We start from the raw sequence: 19,554 nt of genomic DNA on the forward strand, positions 1-19,554 counted from the left end.
TTTGAATCATATTCAAATCTGGATTTTTAAGTTGAATATGAGATATTCAATTTAATTTAAGTATGTATGTTTTATTTAATTGTTAAATAGTGATATGCATGATGGATGATCATGGACTATAAAAAGACCAATGTGATTGGATTTATTTCTTTTATATTTCTTTGGGATTGTAAATTAATTAATTTATTTTAATTTATTTTGGGCATGTATTATTAAGTTTGTAATAATTTTTGGGTTGTAATTTCATTTATTTAAGTTCTTGTAAATTCGCCTTAGTATGCCAAGGATTACTATGTAATATTGGATTGCAAGAAGTTCAAGGAGGTCAAGAGCATTGGTGGGACCAGTGGGAGGAATTCAAGATCAAGTGTTGATTATGTACTCCTTCAGCAACTCTTGTAAAATGAATGAATGAAATGCACCTAGGAATGCCCTGATTCAATTCTTTGTGGCTCAGAATTGAATCCCTTAGAAAGTCCATGATCATACCATATTTACTGCTTATCCATGAATGCAGGAGATGTATGGGAATGTATGAAATTATATGATATATGCATGCTAAATGGATAATGTGCAAAGTGAGACCTTAATAGTAAATAGAATGACCATAGAATCTTTCAAACAAATGATTAAGTTGGAAATGCTATAATTAAAGTAATTATAACATAGGCCCTCCATTGGGGCAATTATTTTAAGAAATTTTAAATAGTTGCATAAGATGCAATTTATTTAAGAGATTTTCTTAAGAATAATTGTTAAGCATGAGATGTTGTAAATAAGTAAATGGTTTAGTGGCCAATATTGGATGTACCTGAGGACATTAAAATTATTTGCATAATTACTGGCTCAATGGGATCAATTTAACTAATGCAAGAAAAGTCAATAATGGATGTACCTGAGATTTTGAGCATTAGGGGCTAGGTAAAGGATTGAACCTCACATGAGATGTGATGGGCAAGGAGTTGCTCACTTATAGTTTATTGTAATTCCAATAATGGATGTACCTGAGGATGATCAATAGAATTATAAGAATTCAATCACCCACTACAAATCCATCCAACTAGGATTTCCGTTTTCTACTTTGGAAGTGTAGGATTCGCTAAGTTAGTGGGAGGACCAATTTGATTAAAAGACCATAATCATTTTGGTTAATTACATGATATATTTACTAATTAATCTGGTTATTTTCTGCAGTTAATTTTCTGATAAAAATGAGCATAAAACAACCACCACCATCCAATATCCTTGCAAGCATACTTGATCACAATAGGTTGACAGGACCTAATCTGTCTGATTGGCTAAGAAATTTGAAACTTGTCCTAAACCTTGAACATATAGGATATGTTCTAGATTCAAATGTTCCTGGTCCCTTACCTCCAGAGGCCACACAAGAGGAACATGAAACTTTGGACAAGTGGAAGGAGCATGATATGAGAGCTAAGTGTTACATGCTTGCTTCCATGAGTAATGAGTTCTGAAGCAACATGAGAACATGCAGAGTGCAGTGAGATCCTCCTTCACCTACAAGAGTTATATGGTGAGCACAAAGAGAATGCTAGGTATGAGATATCTAGGCATTGTTCGCATGAGGATGTCCGAGGGGAGAATGTTGGGGATCATGTCCACAAGATGATTCGGCTGATTGAGCAGTTGGAATATCTTAACTTCAACATGGATTTCCAACTACAAACGGATTTGATCCTTCAGTCCCTTCCTGAGTCTTTTGGGAATTTTGTGACAAATTTCCATATGACTAGACAGGAATGCACCTTAGCTGGTTTACTCAACATGCTGGTTATTGCCCAAAAGAATATGCCAAGCAATAAAGGAAAAGAGGTAGCTTTGGTTGCATCTTCTTCTCTTGGAAAGTCCAACAAGAAGAAGGGCAATAAGAAAAGAAACCTCAGATTCACAGTCCTTCTAAGAAAATAGCTAAGCAGAAAAGAAAGACTAAAGGCGATGAAGGCAAAGGAAAGTGTTTCCACCGCCAACAGAAAGTGTTTCCATTGCCAATAAGAAAGTGTTTCCACCGCCGCAGTATAGCAATCTAAATGAATGCAATGCGTGGTGAAAACCCACTCAAGTTCAAAATATAATTGGCACTTAAGGATATGTCATGTTGCAGTAGATAGGATTAAAAAATTGGAGAAAATCGGGATTCTATAATTATAGTAATCTCAGCCTACTCCAACTTGAGAATCTTGCCTTGAGGCAAAAGCGACTAGATCACCCTTTATTGGACGGGGCTAAGAGTGAAAATATTTTGGAGCTAATACATAGTGATGTATGCTGTCCATTTCAAGAAATGGCTAGAGGGGGTTTTAATTATTTTATTATCTTTACTGATGATAATTCAAGGTTTGGGTTTTTGTATTTGTTGAAATACAAACATGAATCTTTTGAAAAGTTCAAAGAATTTAAATCAAGTAGAAAATCAAAGCAGAAAGAGTATTAAAGCTCTTCGATCAGATCGTGGAGGTGAATATTTGAGTACTGAATTTGATGAATACTTGAGAGAGCATGGCATTGTTTCTTAGCTGACTCCTCCAGGAACGCCACAGCTGAATGGTGTATCTGAAAAGAGAAATCGTACCCTATTGGATATGGTACGTAGTATGATGAGCTATATTGATATGCCAATTTTTTTTTTTGGGATTTGCATTAGAATCAGCTTTGTATATTCTGAATAGGATTCCATCAAAATCAGTTTCTTCCACACCTTATGAGATATGGCATGGAAGAAAACCAAGTCTTAAGCATGTTAAGATTTGGGGTTGTCCAGCTTATATCAAAAAGCTGAACATTGATAAATTGGAGACCAGATCAGAAAAAGGTCGATTTGTTGGATATCCAAAAGATAGTTTTGGATATTATTTTTATTTGCCTACTTCATAAAAGGTTGTGATAAGTAGAGATGCCACATTTCTTGAACAACAGTTTGTTCAAGAAGGAGGCAAAGGAAGGCAAATAGAGTTAGAATTGGAGAATTCTGACCAACCAACAGATCAGATGGATATAGATCCATCTAGTCAACCAATACCCGTTGATGAAACATCTACAGCTGTTCCTCGTAGAACAACCAGGGTATCTCACCCACCAATGAGATATGGTTTTCTTCATGAAGAAGAACAAGAGTTGTCTACTCATGAAGAAGTAGATCATGGAGATGATCCACTTACCTATGAAAAAGCTATATCAGATATAGACTCTTCAAAATGGAATGATGCTATGAAATCCGAGATTGATTCCATGTATAAGAATCAAGTTTGGGATCTTGTTGACCCACCTGAAGGTATTATACCTATAGGGAACAAATGGGTTTTCAAGAAGAAAATTGGTTCTGATGGAAAGGTAGAGACCTATAAGGCAAGGCTAGTAGCGAAAGGGTTTCGCCAAAGGCAAGGAATCGATTATGAGGAGACTTTCTCGCCTGTTGCCATGCTTAAATCAATTAGGATTTTATTAGCAATAGCTGCATACTATGATTATGAGATTTGACAAATGGATGTCAAAACAGCTTTTCTCAATGGATACATTGAGGAAAACATTTTCATGGAACAACCTAGGGGATTTGAATCCCAAAATGGTTCCAAGGTATGCAAGCTAAAGCGATCCATTTATGGGTTGAAACAAGCTTCAAGGAGTTGGAACATCCGTTTTGATGAAGCCATTAAATCCTTTGGTTTTATCAAAAATGAGGATGAGCCATGTGTATATAAGAAGGTTAGTGACGGTGCTATCACTTTCCTTGTCTTATATGTGGATGACATACTTTTGATGGGTAATGAAATAGGTATGTTGACGACTATAAAAGTATGGTTGTCAAATACATTCTCCATGAAAGACTTAGGGGAGGCAAGCTATATTCTTGGGATTCGCATCTATAGAGATAGAGCGAAAAGAATAATTGGTTTATCCCAAAGTCTATACTTGGAAAAGGTGTTAAAGAGGTTTAACATGCTTGATTCCAAGAGAGGATTGTTACCAGTGAGACATGGTATCCATCTTTCTAAAGAGATGTCTCCAAAGACACCTGAAGAAAGAGATAAGATGGCTAGGATTCCATATGCTTTGGCTATTGGAAGTTTAATGTATGCAATGTTGTGTACTAGGCCGGATATCGCATATGCTGTTAGTTTGACTAGCAGGTATCAATCCAATCCAGGTTTGGAACACTGGATAGCTGTCAAGAATATTCTTAAGTACTTGAGAAGAACTAAGAATTTATTCTTGATTTATGGAGGTGGAGACTTGCAATTGGATGGTTATACTGATTCTGATTTCCAATCAGATATCGATGATAGAAAGTCTACCTCAAGATATGTGTTCATTTGTAATTGAGGTGCAGTCAGTTGGAAGAGTTCCAAACAGAGCACGACTGCAGATTCCACTACAGAGGCTGAGTATATTCTTTGCATCGAGATCTTTGCAAAGGAAGCTGTTTGGATAAAGAAGTTCGTGACAGAACTTACAGTAGTTCCTTCCATTGAGTCAGCAGTTCCACTACACTGTGACAACAATGGAGCAGTCATACAGGCTAAGGAACTAAGGTCTCACCCAAAATCCAAACACATAGAAAGGCACTACCACATTATCAGACATATAGTTGGGCAAAGGCGATATAGCCATGCAGAAAAATAACATCAGCTGAAAAAATTCAGCTGATCCATGCACTAAGCCTTTGTCACAAGCTCAGTTAGACTGACATCTTGAGAAGATGGGTCTAAGGTATTGTAATGAATGGCTCTAGTGCTAGTGGGAGATTGCTAGTAGTATGCCCTAGAGCATATCATTTAGTATGTATCTTGTACATATTTTATTAATAAATGGCATTTCCACTTTTCTGTTTATATAATATATTTATGTGTAATAGAAAAGGTCCATTGATATTTTATTAGAAATATTATTCTTAAGTTGTTAAGAATATGAGTGACAATATTTCTAGCACAAAGTATCATAAATAGGTTCACAATCGAGGATACTTCATAATAAGGACATGACTTATCCAGAAAGATTATATTCATGTTTATTCATGCTAGAGTGACAACATCTGGTATCCTGAAGACGAATCTCAAAGGCGCAGACACCCTGCAGTGCATCAAGAGGTTAGTGTAATCGTTCTTGATTTAATCTAGGGTTCTAAAATTAATCTGATTAATTTTAAAATCTTAAATGACAAATACAGATCCAAAAACATATTAAAAGAGTTTTAATATGTTGTTTATCATTGAAATCAAATAGATAAAAATAAATCTTGCATGATGCATGTGACCCTAGGTGAAAATTTTGAATTCAATGGTATAAACTTATGTTTTTCACGCTTCCGTTCCATCAAAAGGGATGTAGCTGATTTTATCTCCAAATGCCTAACTTGTCAGCAAGTGAAGGTAAAACATCAAGTCCCAGCTGGTTTACTAGATCCATTGCTAGTGCCTGAGTGGAAATGGGAAAGGATAACTATGGATTTTGTAATGGGACTTCCAAGAACAAAGGAGAATTATAATGCAGTATGGGTTATAGTTGACAGATTAACCAAGTCTGCTCATTTTCTGCCAGTCCAGATGGACTATAGCTTAAAGAGATTGGCGAAATTATACATAGATGAGATTGTGAGATTACATGGAGTGCCAGTATCAATGTATCTGAGAAAGATCCTAGGTTCACTTCTAAATTCTGGGGCAGTCTTCAAAGAGCCCTAGGAACTATATTGAACTTCAGCATGGCATTCCACCGATAGACAGATGGCCAGTATGAAAGGGTAATTCAGATATTAGAGGATACGCTACGGGCTTGTGTAATTAAGTTTGAGGGTAGTTGGGACACACACTTGCCTCTGATTGAGTTTGCTTACAGCAACTGCTACGAATCAAGCATTAGGATGCCTCCATATGAAGCTCTGTATGGCAGAAAGTGTAAAACTCCCTTGTGTTGGGATGAAGTGGGTGAAAGAAAAATGATTGGCCCAGAGATTGTTCAGTAAACAATGGAAAAGATTAGACTTATCAGAGATTGACTGAAGGCTACATCAGACCATTAGAAGTCCTATATCGATCTGAAGAGGCGAGATATTGAGTACACAGTGGGTGATAAGGTATTCCTCAAGGTTTCCCCTTAGAAGAAAATTATGAGATTTGGCAGAAAAGGGAAACTGAGTCCTCATTTCACTAGACCATATGAGGTTCTGGAAAGAGTCGGTCCTCTGGCATATCTATTGGCATTACCTCCAAAGCTAGAAAGAATTCATAGTGTCCTCCATGTGTCCATGTTGAGGAAGTATAGATCTGACCCATCTCATGTTCTATCTATTGAAGAGATTGAGATAAATCCAGACCTCTCATATGAGGAAGAACCAGTATAGATTCTGGCATATGAGGTAAAGCAGCTAAGAAACAAGCAGATACCCCTAGTTAAAGTGATGTGGAACCATCATTCAGGCCAGGAAGTTACTTGGGAACGAGAGGAGGATATGAGGAGGCAGCACCCACAGTTGTTTAGAGACTAAAACAAGGTAAAATTTTGAGAAAAAATTTATTTTAAGGGGAGGGGGGGGGGGGAGGGGAGAATTGTAATACCCCTATATTAAGTAGCCTATGCATTCTACTGTTCCGGTGACCGGTGTCTGTTCGAATGGCTAGGATGTCTGGAACTACACTTAAATGATAGTGAAGAGACATAAAATGATGAAATACATGATAGGAAAATACAAGAAAAATAAAAAGAGATGAAATACAATTAGGTTAAACGAGCCAGAAACCATAGCGATGGAGGATCACCGCAGGAAGTTACGACAAATATAATTGTTGACTCCTAGACTGCAAGGAACCCTAGGAAATATTTTTGGGACATGATTAAATGTTTACTGAGGTATAATTGACATTGAAAATGTAAAAAAAAAAATTAGTAAGTCAGCATAAATGAAAACAAAAAATCAAGAAACCGATAAAAATTAGTGTTATCGAAAAATCGGGAATACAAATAGTGGAAGTTTAGTAGCATAATTGCAAAATTAAGGAATTTTGATTATTTAAATCATTAACTAAACCTTAGTGCACCACTAACTATAATTAAGGGACATATATAAGCCTTAGTGGTTAGAAATTTTCATCATCTTCAACCTCTCCAAAAATCAACCGAACTGAGCCTCCATTGAAACACCATGGCCGAAGCTTGAACACCCTCTATGCACCCGTGTTCTAGCCATCTTTCACCATAATCTCTTCATTAAATCTTGCATACACAACTTGGCAAAGAGATTGGCAGCAAGAAGGAAGGGATTTGATGAGTTTTTAACAAGCTTCAAAATAGGTAAGTGCTCATTTCCTCTCCCTTTCTTCATTAATGTTAGTCATAGTATTGAGATGAGTTGATTTGTTAAAGAAATTGAAGGATTTGATGAGTTATGGAGATGTTCCATTTTCAAAAGCCATGGAAATTCAAAGTATTTAGTTTATTTTTTTCATGTAATTGATGGGAAATAATGTTGATTAGGGTTATAAGAGGTTTTGGCAAATGAATTTCATGTGTATGCTTAAATTGAGTAAGTTGGAGTCAGGTTGTGAATTGTATATGGAAGATTGAAGCAAATGTATAATTGGGAAGCTTTGACGTACTTAGGAAAGTATAAATTTTATGTATATTGATATTGATTAATGATACACTTGAATTGTATAGATGTTTTTAAACACAATTGTATACTATTTCATGGCATTTAGGCAAGTATTTTTCATGCATAATAGTTGATTTTATTAATTTTTGTAATTTCTATTGTAAAGCCCTTAATTCCATGTTTTCTGCATCATTTCAGGTGTTTGGGTGAAGCCCCAGATGTATAAGAGTGCAAAGGAAAGCTTGGAGGAGTCAAGAGATAGAGAATTGTTTTTGATACAAAGTACACGGGTCATGTAAACCAAGCCCTAAACCCGTGTAACTCTCTGCCAGAAGAAAGCCAAGAGAATCGATGAGAAACACAAGTACACAAGTCGTGTAAGTAGACCCGTGTAATCTACAGGGGCCTGTGTAAGTCTCTGCTGGGCGCAAGCATGAAGAACCTTATGGGAACAACAGTACATGACCTGCATAATAAGGCCCGTGTAGTTGACACAAACCCGTGAACCTTTCTTTACCAATACAAGATTCCACAATTCTCCTCCAGCAAGTTACACGACCTGACATGCAGGGACCCATGTAGTGACACACGAGCCATGTGCTATGCTACAGCTAGTTTTGTAACTCGAATTCCCCTCCTATTTTCTGATTCAAATGAGACCCCTAAAGCCTTTTGGATTCAAAATGACCTAACCCTAGAGCAACCAATATAAATAGAAAAGAAAACATCAGAAGAAGCGTCGTCGGGAGTGCTGCTAAAGGTTGCTGCTGTCTGGCTCTGCATCAGTTCCAAAAGAAGTTTTTCAGCTGAAGCTCCACAAGATCAAAGCTACAAACTATCTTTAATTCCTTCGTTTTATCTCCCTAGACAGATTTCTAGTGCTTTATTTATTTTACATGATTTTCTTTTTACTGTTTTTACCTTTCATCATGATGTTTGCTGAACTCACCATGAGTAAGTAGTTTCCTTATTCTGGATTTGGGAGAGTAATGCTTATAATTATTATTATGGATGAACATTAAGGTTTATTTACTGGATTTGAGATTCATTTCTTGATTTAATTTATGGTCATCTTAATCCATGCTATGTGATGGTACCTATAACACCCCTATTAGCATAGCCTAGTATATTTTTTACTGTTTCGGTGATCGGTGTTAGTCTGGACAATTAAGAGAATTAGAACCATGTCTAAGACACCTAGTTAAGCCCTGAATACAATTAATTAGTAATTTTCGAATAGTTAAGTATAAATAAGAAAAACGAAACACAAGAAGTTAAGTGAGCTGGGAGTCACGGCGATGGGTAACCTTCTCGGGAATGACTGCGAGCTCAGTCTAAACTCAAATTTTGAATCGTAAAATGTGACGCTGCAGTCCTTAGGACTATTGCGAACATAGTGGAAAAGAGAAAATCACAGAAAAGAATTGTTAAGCAGGTTAAATAATTAGGCTAGGGATTCGGAAGAAATATCGAATAACTTGCAAACCAGATTGAACCAGCGAGGGACAATTTGGTCAGTTCACCCCTAGAGCTGACACCTGACCTAACTGTCCAATAAAATTGGAGAAAAGAAAATTTTGGAATCAAGAATTAAATTAAAGAACTAATGGAAAAATAAATGAAAAAAAAATGAAAAATCCAACAATCAAAAAGTTTATGACATCATGCATGACATAAGCATGATGTAATAAACCTAATATTTAAACAATTGAAATTTTGGGGATAATTATGTATTAATAAGTTAAAAATTCAAAAGAAAAAAAAAAGAATTGTCTTCTTCTTCTCAAAAAAAAACTTCCCCACTCTCTCTCTCTCTTGCTTTCTCTCTCAACCACCATTAACAACCAAAGCCTCAAGCTTCCAAATACTTGATTTCCACCATAAATCTTAGTAAAAGGCCTAGAAACCTTCTAAGTGCCATTGGAAGAGAAGATTTAAAGTGGAAGAAAGAGGAAAGAAGTGGAGTTTAAGAAGTTAGGAAAGCTCTAATTGAGGTAAGTGATTGAATTTGAAAATTTTAGTTTAATTATTGTGTATGTAGCTCACTTAACTTAGAAATTGTATAAAATCAAACAAAAACAATTGTTGAGAGACCAAACATGAAATTCTTTCAGTTAGGGTTAGGGTTTGATATGAATGAGTTTGATGGTTTTGAATGGTTATTTGAAGTGAATTAAGTGTATAAATCATGAATATACACTTTAAATTTGCATTAGAGTTGAAATGTATGTACTTAGGGTTTGGAGATTGTGAAAAATTGAAAAAAAAATTGGAAATTGGCCAAATGATGTTATTTACCTTATTTCAGTTGAGAAATGGTAAATTGTGACCATTTGTGGTGTGTATGAATTGTTGGAACCAAGTTCCAATTCAGATTGGTGAAGGTCAATCTGCAAGCAGCTTGACCTAGGTCCATTTCAGGGACCAAAACTAAAACTTTACCAACCCAATTGGTGTGCGGCTAATTGGGAATGAAACTAGACACAAAATGGCACATTTTTCATTGAGGAATCATACCCAAAAAGTGACCATAACTTAGTGAAAAATTAGGCCAAATCCGGAATTGAGCAAACTTACTTGTACAAAAATGATCAAATGAATAGTAGTTACATAAATGACCATAACTTGGCCTAGGAAGATCCAAATGACCTAAATTTTATACTGAAAGAAAGATGAGACATAACCCTACAACTTTTATTATGAAAATAAACCCAAAATTTGACCATAAGCTATCCAAAAACTCACCTGCAGTCAACCCACAAAAACTACCATTAACTAGTAAATGCCTAGAATTCTGGGTAAAACCAAATCCGACCAGCCATGTTCAAATGGCTATAACTTGGGCTACAAAAGTCCAAATGGAGTGATTCAAAAAGGGAAATAAAGTTAAGACAATAAGGAACAACTTCTATGAAGAAAACTTAGCCAAATTACCACAGTAACATGACCAATGGAATAATACAAAATAGGACACCAAATCTGAAATTTTGGAATTTTACCTAAGAGACTTAAGATTTGAGGAAAACAACCAAAACCAACAAGTTAGGTAATCAAAATGTGGCATGTGGGTGAAATTAGAATTCCCATACCTATTACGCATTAGAAAGTCAACAAATTGACTTGAATAGTGCCATGAATAGTACCCCAAAAAACAAATCTCAAAGAACGTCAAATTAAGCATATTAAAGTTAGATTTGAAATTATTTTTAGACTTATGATAATTTTATGGTACTGAAACACTGTAAAATTATGTGTTTCAGTGGAAAAGAATACCGGGAAAGAACCCGAAGTATCAAGTCAAGGCCAAGAGGCGACTCGTATAAGGTTTGTGCACAACATAAACATTCTTTAAAATTTTTTTGCAAAGTGCATGAAATGATTTGTGGTTTATTTATATTGCAAAATAATGATTGAAATGTACACTATATTTTTGATCTAAATTGTTAAAAATTTGATGATATGTGATTTAATTGTCAATAAATATTTGGCAAATTGATAAGATAGTTTTCAAACCACAGTATCATGACCATATATTTGAATGTCTCACTAGCATGACTAATGGGAGAAATTAGTTTCGAATTTTGATTCCTTCTTTGGCTGAAGTGTTGAGGTGTGTGCCAGTAGAAGAAGAAATTTGAATGGGTACCCATATATTTAAGCTAGCTAGCCTTATGATTTCTCATAAGCCTTTGGCTATTGAGATGAGTATTGTTTCGAATGGCATGATATAACTGTGTGTTTTTATGAAAATGATTTGAGACTTCCTAAATGAAATTGTTTGAACTAAAAGTTTATAAATCATATTTTATATCTGTCTTTCATTTTCAGTAATGTGTTTGAATAAACGTGATTTGAATTATGCATAAATGTTATTTTAGTATGTTGTGCACCACTGAGTCATAGTACTCAGCGATGGCTGTTATTGCTGTCGCAGATATAGAGACTAGAGGAGTAGCAGAGTGAGCTACTGAGGATATTGGAACTACACCCCAGAAGTTCTATCGGGTATATTTTATACCTGATTGTAATATTTATTTTGATGTATGTAAATGTATATACATGTATAAATTGGTCTTAAGCAGTTGTATAGAGTTTGTAATAATATTATTTTGGTTTTGCTAGTGTAAAAGTTTGGTTGAAGAATGTAAATTTTTTTTACATTGAGGATTATTTTTTATGACAATTGAATTGAGAAATGATGTTAAATCTATGTTGAGGTAGTAGTGAGTTTGATGGAAAAGAAATATTGGAAGTGTTTTTACAGGTATTTGAAGAACTTTTTTTCCCAAATATAGACGGTACTCTACCAAAATTTTTCCAAAAATTACGTAAAAATAAATTGGACAAAAATTTGAACTAGTTTTTACACTTCTATTAAATGTAAGAAAATGCTCACCACTTCCAAAAAGTAAGAAAATGGTTTAAAATCCCTTGTAGGGTACTTAATGAGTTATCGATAGGTGAAGTTTGGTAGTTCATTAGGTATTCTACGGGATCATGTTATGCCTTACAGAGGGGTAAAGTGTAACATATTTTAGTGGTATCAGAGCAAATTTTTGAAATACGTTTTAATTTGTGAATTTGTATCTTTTCTTTGATAAGTACAACTGCTCAATGTCTTTATTTGTTACATACAGTGCATTACATCATAAATATGAACTAATGGAGGGAAATCTCTTGTGTTATTTATTCAGGAGATATCCTACCCCCGAACTGAAATGGAAGAAGGGGATCACTCTGTTGAGCAGTCAATAGAGCCTGAGTCCTAAGGGGAAGCCCCAGCTCTCCAAAATGTCAGTGGGTCAGTGGCACCAGCTTCACAAATGCCACAGTTTCCTGCACAATTCGCCCAGAAGATGGCTGCAATGTTTCAATAAATGGCTAGAAGCATGCCTACTCAAGCTCCACTTCAGACACCTGTGGTGCAACCACAGCCTCCAGCCAGGCAGTATGACAAGCTACTTAAGTATGGGGCTACAGAGTTTAAGGGTACAGTGGACCCTTAAGAGGTAGAGCAGTGGTCGGAGAGAATGGATAGAGTGTTTAAGAAGCTGCAATGCCCAGATGAACTAAAATTTGAATACTCAGTGTCTTTGTTGCAAGGGGATGCGTACGACTGGTGGAAGAGCATCCCCTACAGCTTGGCAGAACTGTCAGTATTGACCTGGGATGACTTCATCAAAGAGTTCAGACAAAAATATGTCCCAGATGCATATGTGGATTAGAAACTACAAGAATTTCTAAGTCTAAAGCAAGGGAATAAATCAGTGGCAGAGTATGAGAGGGAGTTCTCCCGCTTGAGCCACTATGCTGGGAGTCTCCTGTATAGCAGCAAGGAAAGTTACAAGAGATTTGAGACTGGTTTGAAACCCAGTTTGCGAATGCAAGTAGTGGAATTCAGACACAGTAACTTCTCTAAACTCATCTCGCAGGTGCTTGAGTTAGAAAGGATTGAATTAGAAGCGACCCCAGCAAAAGAGAAGTCAGAGAAGACTGAAAAATCAGAGAAAGATAAAGGGGAAAAGTCAGTAAAGCAAAGTCCCAGTGGTACATCTGAAAAGAATAAAAAATTTGGGAGACCAAGCAGAGGTAGAGGAGGAAGGTTTGGAAGGGACCGATTCTCTGGACAGAGACCCCCTAGATCTAGTCAACAGTCGACCAAGGGTTCATATCCTCCTCGCCTTTGTGAGACATGTGGTAAGATTCATGGGGGAGAATGTTATTAGGGAACAGGAGCTTGCTTTAACTGTGGAGGCAAGGGCCATCTCGCTAAGGACTGCACCAGTGCCCCTAGATTTGGGCCAGCTCCTACTATTGCTAAGGGATCTATTCAGAGTCCTACTACCAGAGGTTCACAACTTGTTAGCAGAGGAAGAGGTAGAAGTAGAGGCAATGCTTCTGGCAGTCAGGGTACTGTTAGCTAGTTAGCACAAGGGAGTGCTCCAGCCAAAGTCTACACTATGAGATAGCGGGAAGAAGCTAAAACTTCTGACATTGTGGCCAGTACATTCTCTATCTCTGATCAAGATGTATTTATACTGTTTAATCCAGGTTCAACCCACTCATATGTTAGTGCTAGCACAGTTAGTTCACTTGTTATTCCGTGTGTCAAAATGAATTTTGAAGTGCTAGTAACTAGTCCGTTAGGACAAGAGGTTCGGGTCAATAGAATGTACAGAGATTGTCCTTTGGTGATCTAAGGACACACTTTTCTGTCAGATTGGATTGAAATGCACTTTAGAGATTATGATATCATCTTGGGCATGGATTGGTTAGCTAGGCATCACGCCATGATTGACTGAAGATAGTTACTTTTGGTCTCCCTCTGTACGTTGATGTGGTAATACATGGGGAGAGGCAGTTACTGCCATCAAACATCATTTCGGCTGCACTAGTGTCACACCCTACCCCTCTATAAGGCATAACATGATTCCGTAGTATACCTAATGAATTACCAACTTCGTCTACTGATAACCCATTAAATACAGTACAAGGGATTTTAAAACTTTTCTTACTTCTTTTTACAGTGGTGAGCACTATTTACAGGTGTTTAAAACCTTTTTGAAGTGAAGTGAAACAGCTAACACATTTGGACTATTAGGGATTTCTATAAAAATTTTGGCAGAGTGCCATCTGTCTTTTGAACAAAACAGTTCTTCAGAAAACCTGTAAAAAAGCACTTCAATATTTTTCTCAATCTCTAACTGCAACATAATTCAACACAATAAGTTTTTCAACTCAAATCCACAATAATTTTTCAAAGACTGAGATAAAAGAAATACAATACAATTTTTTTTTACAAGCCAAAATAACTCATAATTTATTTTACAACTTCAATGTACAATTTTAATTTACAACTGCTCAAAATCAAGAACAATATATACATACAATGAACATACATTACAGTGCAAAATGCAAATGTGGTATACTCAATATACCCGATGATCTCTCGCTGAATGCACTAGCAGCCTAGTTTGCTGCCCTATCCGTCTATCTACCTGCGACAGCAATAAAATGCTATCGCTGAGACAATGTCTCAGTGGTGCACAACATTAACCAAATACAACTTTAAATCACAATTCATAAATCATATAAATGATGGATACGTAAAACCATAATTAATTTCAAGACAATGAATGTCATAAGGAATTTAAACTCTATTTCACAATATCACAATAAATCTCAATAGTCAAAACATGGTTAAATTCAAAAGACAGTGAATGTCAATAAGAATTTAAACTCCACTTCACAAATTATCAAAGCTCATAATAACACAATTTAGTCAAATAATTTAAGAATACAGTGTTGCCAATTCATACACAACTTAAGCCATGACACAATTTTCCGATCAATGCCGCGTTGTACACCACGACAAAGCAATCACAACCCCACTAATCGAAATCAATGAGGAAGGAAGCTAGCTATATAATGAGTACTCATCCGATCACCTCAACTCGTAAACCAAAGAGGGTGAAAAATAAACGATCATAATCCCATAAATGGAGAAGGAAAATAAACGATTACAACCCCATAAATGGAGAAGGAATGATGTGATACTGTCATGCTAAGTGTGAACACAAAATCAATTCCAAACATTTTATTCATTCAAATGATTCGTAAGAATCCAATAAATTCCCAAAGTTATAATTTCATTCACAAAATGGCAACACAATTCATAATTAACTTCAATTTTCACAAATCACACTAAATCAATTTTTCCACAGTTTCAAACCATTTATAATGTTTTTCAAGTAATAAGTATTCATTCAAACACATTTCCATAATTGAAAACAATAATATATAAATAGTCATAATTTATTTCAATTGAAAAATTCAAAAGAAATAACTATTGTACACAAACCTTTGATAACTGTCTCCTAGCCTTGACTCTGTAATGCCCCTAAGTTCGGTAGTGCGTTCTACTGTTTCGGTGACCAGTGTTGTCCGGATAGCTAGGATGCCTAGAACTACACTTTGATATGAGTTAGTAGACATAAAATAATGAAATACAAGAAAAGAAAATACAAGAAAAACAAAGGAAAAATAATAGCAAAGAAATGTAACCAAGTTAAGCGAACCGAGAACCCTAGCGATGGGTGACCGCAACGGGAAGTTGCGGTGTGGACCGTTGACTAGCCCTGGACCCCGGGGAACCCTGAAAAATATTTTTAGGACTTAAATAAATGTCTATTGAAGTATAAATTCCATTAGAAATATCAAAGAAAAATTAATTACTTAGTACAAAGAAAAATGAGAAATTGAGAAAATGACAAAAATCGGTGTTACCGAAAAATCAGGAATATAACTCGAAGTGGGGCATTTTGGTCATTTGACACCTAGAGTTGACTTTTGACCTAAATGTCCATGAAAATAAAGTAGTGTTAAAGTTTAGAAATTACATGAAAAATTAAAGTTGGAATGAAATATAATAAATGAGAATTATGGGGTATAATGTGAATAATTAAAAGTTTAACATTACCTTATTATTTAATTGAGTTAGTGGACCATTATGCACCATATAAAAGCCAAAAGTGGACAGAATTTTCCACTATCTTCATTCATCTTCTTCTCCTCTCAAGTTGCAGAATTTAAATTCCTCTCAAATCTCCATTGAAACACCTTCATGCAAGCTTTAATCTCACTCAATCTCACCATGATTTCCACTAATCCTTTCACAAGAAATTGTCCACACATCATGGGAAAGCTATAGCCAGCAAGAAAAGGAGCTTTGGTGAAGGTTGAGAAGTGGTCAACTAAAGGTAAATGCTTATTTCTTTAACTTACTTTATTAAAGTTTGTGTTGAGGTTATGGGGAGTATTTTGGGTGAAGAAATTTGAAGAATTATTGAGTTATTGGACTGCCCAATTTTAGGCAGCCATGAGAGCCTATATTACTTGAGTATTCTGCCCAATTTACTTTGTTAGAATTGTGTTGAATAAATATAGAAGTGCCAAGAATGAATATTGAAGTATTGGGAGGAGGAGGATTGCTAAATTGAAAGTGCAAATTCTCTTATGCACGTTGTGATTGTTGGCAGTGTATAAATTAGGTTTTAAGTGTAAAGTTGTGGCTCCAATTGGTATGAAGCCAATTGGAGGTAAAACTAGACTCAATATAGACCAACTTTCATGAAGAGATCTTGTCCAAATTCTACCTAGAAGTGACCTAAAAAAATGACCAAATCCGGAATAGGTAAGTGCAGGCCTGAAAATTGACCATTTGGGTAGCAGTTAGTGTTTAGGCCATAACTCACTCAAAACAGGTCCAATTGACCTGAAACGTTAACCATGAATAGTTAAGACCTATATCTACAAGTCTTATGAAGACACCAAAGCCCAGAAATGACCATAAGTAAGTCAAACAGCTTGCACAAGTTCGGGTCCAAAAACTGGCCGAACCTAAAATGACCTAAAATGACCAAAAGTGACCAATTTTAGTGCAAGTTGACCAGCAATAGTAAAATGACCATAACTTGGTCTACATAATTCAGAATGACCTGAAATTTCACCCTGTGTTCCATAAGACATAGATCTACAAGTTTGTAGTTTTGATCAAAACCTGAAAACCGACGGAACTAGGTCATCCGGCTAGGTCAAACTAGTATCCCGGAATCCAGCAAATTGCAAGAAAATGCAAGATACATAGAAATGAATTTGGTAACATGTACCAACCCTAAAAGACTATTGAATGTGACATATTAGTGACATTAAAACCGAATTTACCTAGAACGCATCGAGGGTCGACATATTAGGTTGACTAAGGAAATAATAAAATTCGACAAATTAATTATTGAACCTTATTCTTAGAGACAGTTTAAATGAGTACTGAAACACTTCAAATTGTGTTTCTCAGTTAGCAAAGACTCAGGGAAGGGGAAGGAAACACTAAGTCAGAGCCAAGAAACAATTATCAGAGGTTTGTGCACAGCTAGTTTTTAACTGATTTTGTTTTTAATATTTCATATGATTAAATGACGTATTTTCTTATGTATTATGTTTAGCAAGCATTGGATTTAATTCAATGATTATTGAAATTGTTATAGTATGTATGAATTTAGCTTTGTGAAATGGTATTTCCACAAGTATTAATCATTGTTATGGATTGAATAAATTATGTTTTGGAAAATTGTGATAGAACATGTTTTGAATTATGATGGTAATTTTCATGGAAAAATGCAAATTTATGATTTGAATTGTGATGAGCATAAAAATTATTGGATATTGGAATTGAATTTGAATTGAATTATATTGTGATTTATGCTCACTAAAAGGATTGTGATATTGTTTTATATCTCACTATAGATGCTTGACTAGGTTATTACCCGTCTCTCTCATTTGTTGAGAAGACAATGGAGTTAGTTGTGTTTTGATTACCATGGTACGTGCACAGGCTTAGATTTTCCTCTGATTTGAGGTTAGATCTAAGTTTATTTTATCGTTATGGCCCTTGTGGAAGATTCATTATTGTGATGGTACTGTGCACGATGATTCGACCTCCTCGACCATAGGGAGTTAGAATCTGATTCGACCTCCCCAACCATAGGGAGTAAGAATCACATCGAATATGGCCCTTTCGGATTAGTCTTGCATAGTTAGTGAGATAAAGAATGATTTTTGAGATAAAGAATGATTTTTGAGATACAGAATGATTTTTTAGATACAGAATGGCTTTTGAATGGTAAAGAATTGTGATTTCAATTATGATTTATGTATAATTGATTTTGTTGGAATTACCTAAATGGTTAGTTATGATTTGATAAATTGAATTTCATGATCGAAGTCATTTTATACAAATGATTTACATTATTGGCAATGAATATTTTGAGTTTTAGAATTTGATGAGTATTCAGATTTCCAAATTATTTACTGTAAATTTTGTCAATGTATATTGTACTATGTTTTAAATTATAGTTGTGCACCACTGAGTGTGACACCCCTTACCCGTGTACAGTATACCCGAGTAAGTAATGCCACACGGTGTACTGGCACACTCTAATATACCTTACTTAATTTGTGTCATGCTTTTGAAGTTAATTTATGAAATATGATTTATTTTAATCATTTATCAAAAGTATTATTCATTTGAGGTTCCGAAGATTTTAAGGAAAATCCGGCGGAGTACCGGCTAAAAATGGAAAAAACAGTTCTTCGGAACCTGTTAAAAACACTTCCAATATACAATTTCATTCATTCTCAACTCCAATATCATCAACAAAACTCAATATCAATATCTCAATAATTTGTCAATTTCAGGTCTCAACAACCTTTTCATTTCTCAAAACATCCCTTTCTCAGGGTTCTCATATATATAAACAACCATTATATACTCAAATTAATACCATACATGACCATAAATCTTTATTATTTACATGAACCTCAAAATACATTACATAAATCCCAAATACATATGAGAAAATAAAAAGTTAATTACAAAATGACAAAATGACATCTAGTGTCCTACCAATGCACTGCAGGTGACGAGGTGACACGGACACTGAGCAGAACTGCCGGATGGACTCACCCAGTCTGTGGTCTACTGGGCTCACGATCGGGATCTCCAGTACCTACGCGTGGCAAAAGCAACGCGCTAAGCAATAATGCTTAGTGGTGCAATAATATAATAAAAGAAAATAGCAAGAAAATAAATGAGTATAGAATGTGTATGCTTTCTTTGTTTGGTATTGATATATTCATTGTTTCATTAACGTTGTTCACTTTTATTCATTTGGTTGCCCCAAGTAACCTACACTAGATGACTGGACTGGATAACGGGTAAACTGGCACTGGGTACCTAGTACCTCGGGCCGTCACACCATCGGTCACATACGTATCTCACGGTGTGCATGAGCGGCTAACAAGTGTAAATAATATCAGGCACAAGGCCAAGTCTCAATGCAAAGTCAGAATGGCTAAAAGCCATGAAATCACAGAATGGCATTTTTGCCATG

Source organism: Hevea brasiliensis, chromosome 11 (assembly GCF_030052815.1).
Source record: "Hevea brasiliensis isolate MT/VB/25A 57/8 chromosome 11, ASM3005281v1, whole genome shotgun sequence".
NCBI classification, from domain to species: Eukaryota; Viridiplantae; Streptophyta; class Magnoliopsida; order Malpighiales; family Euphorbiaceae; genus Hevea; species Hevea brasiliensis.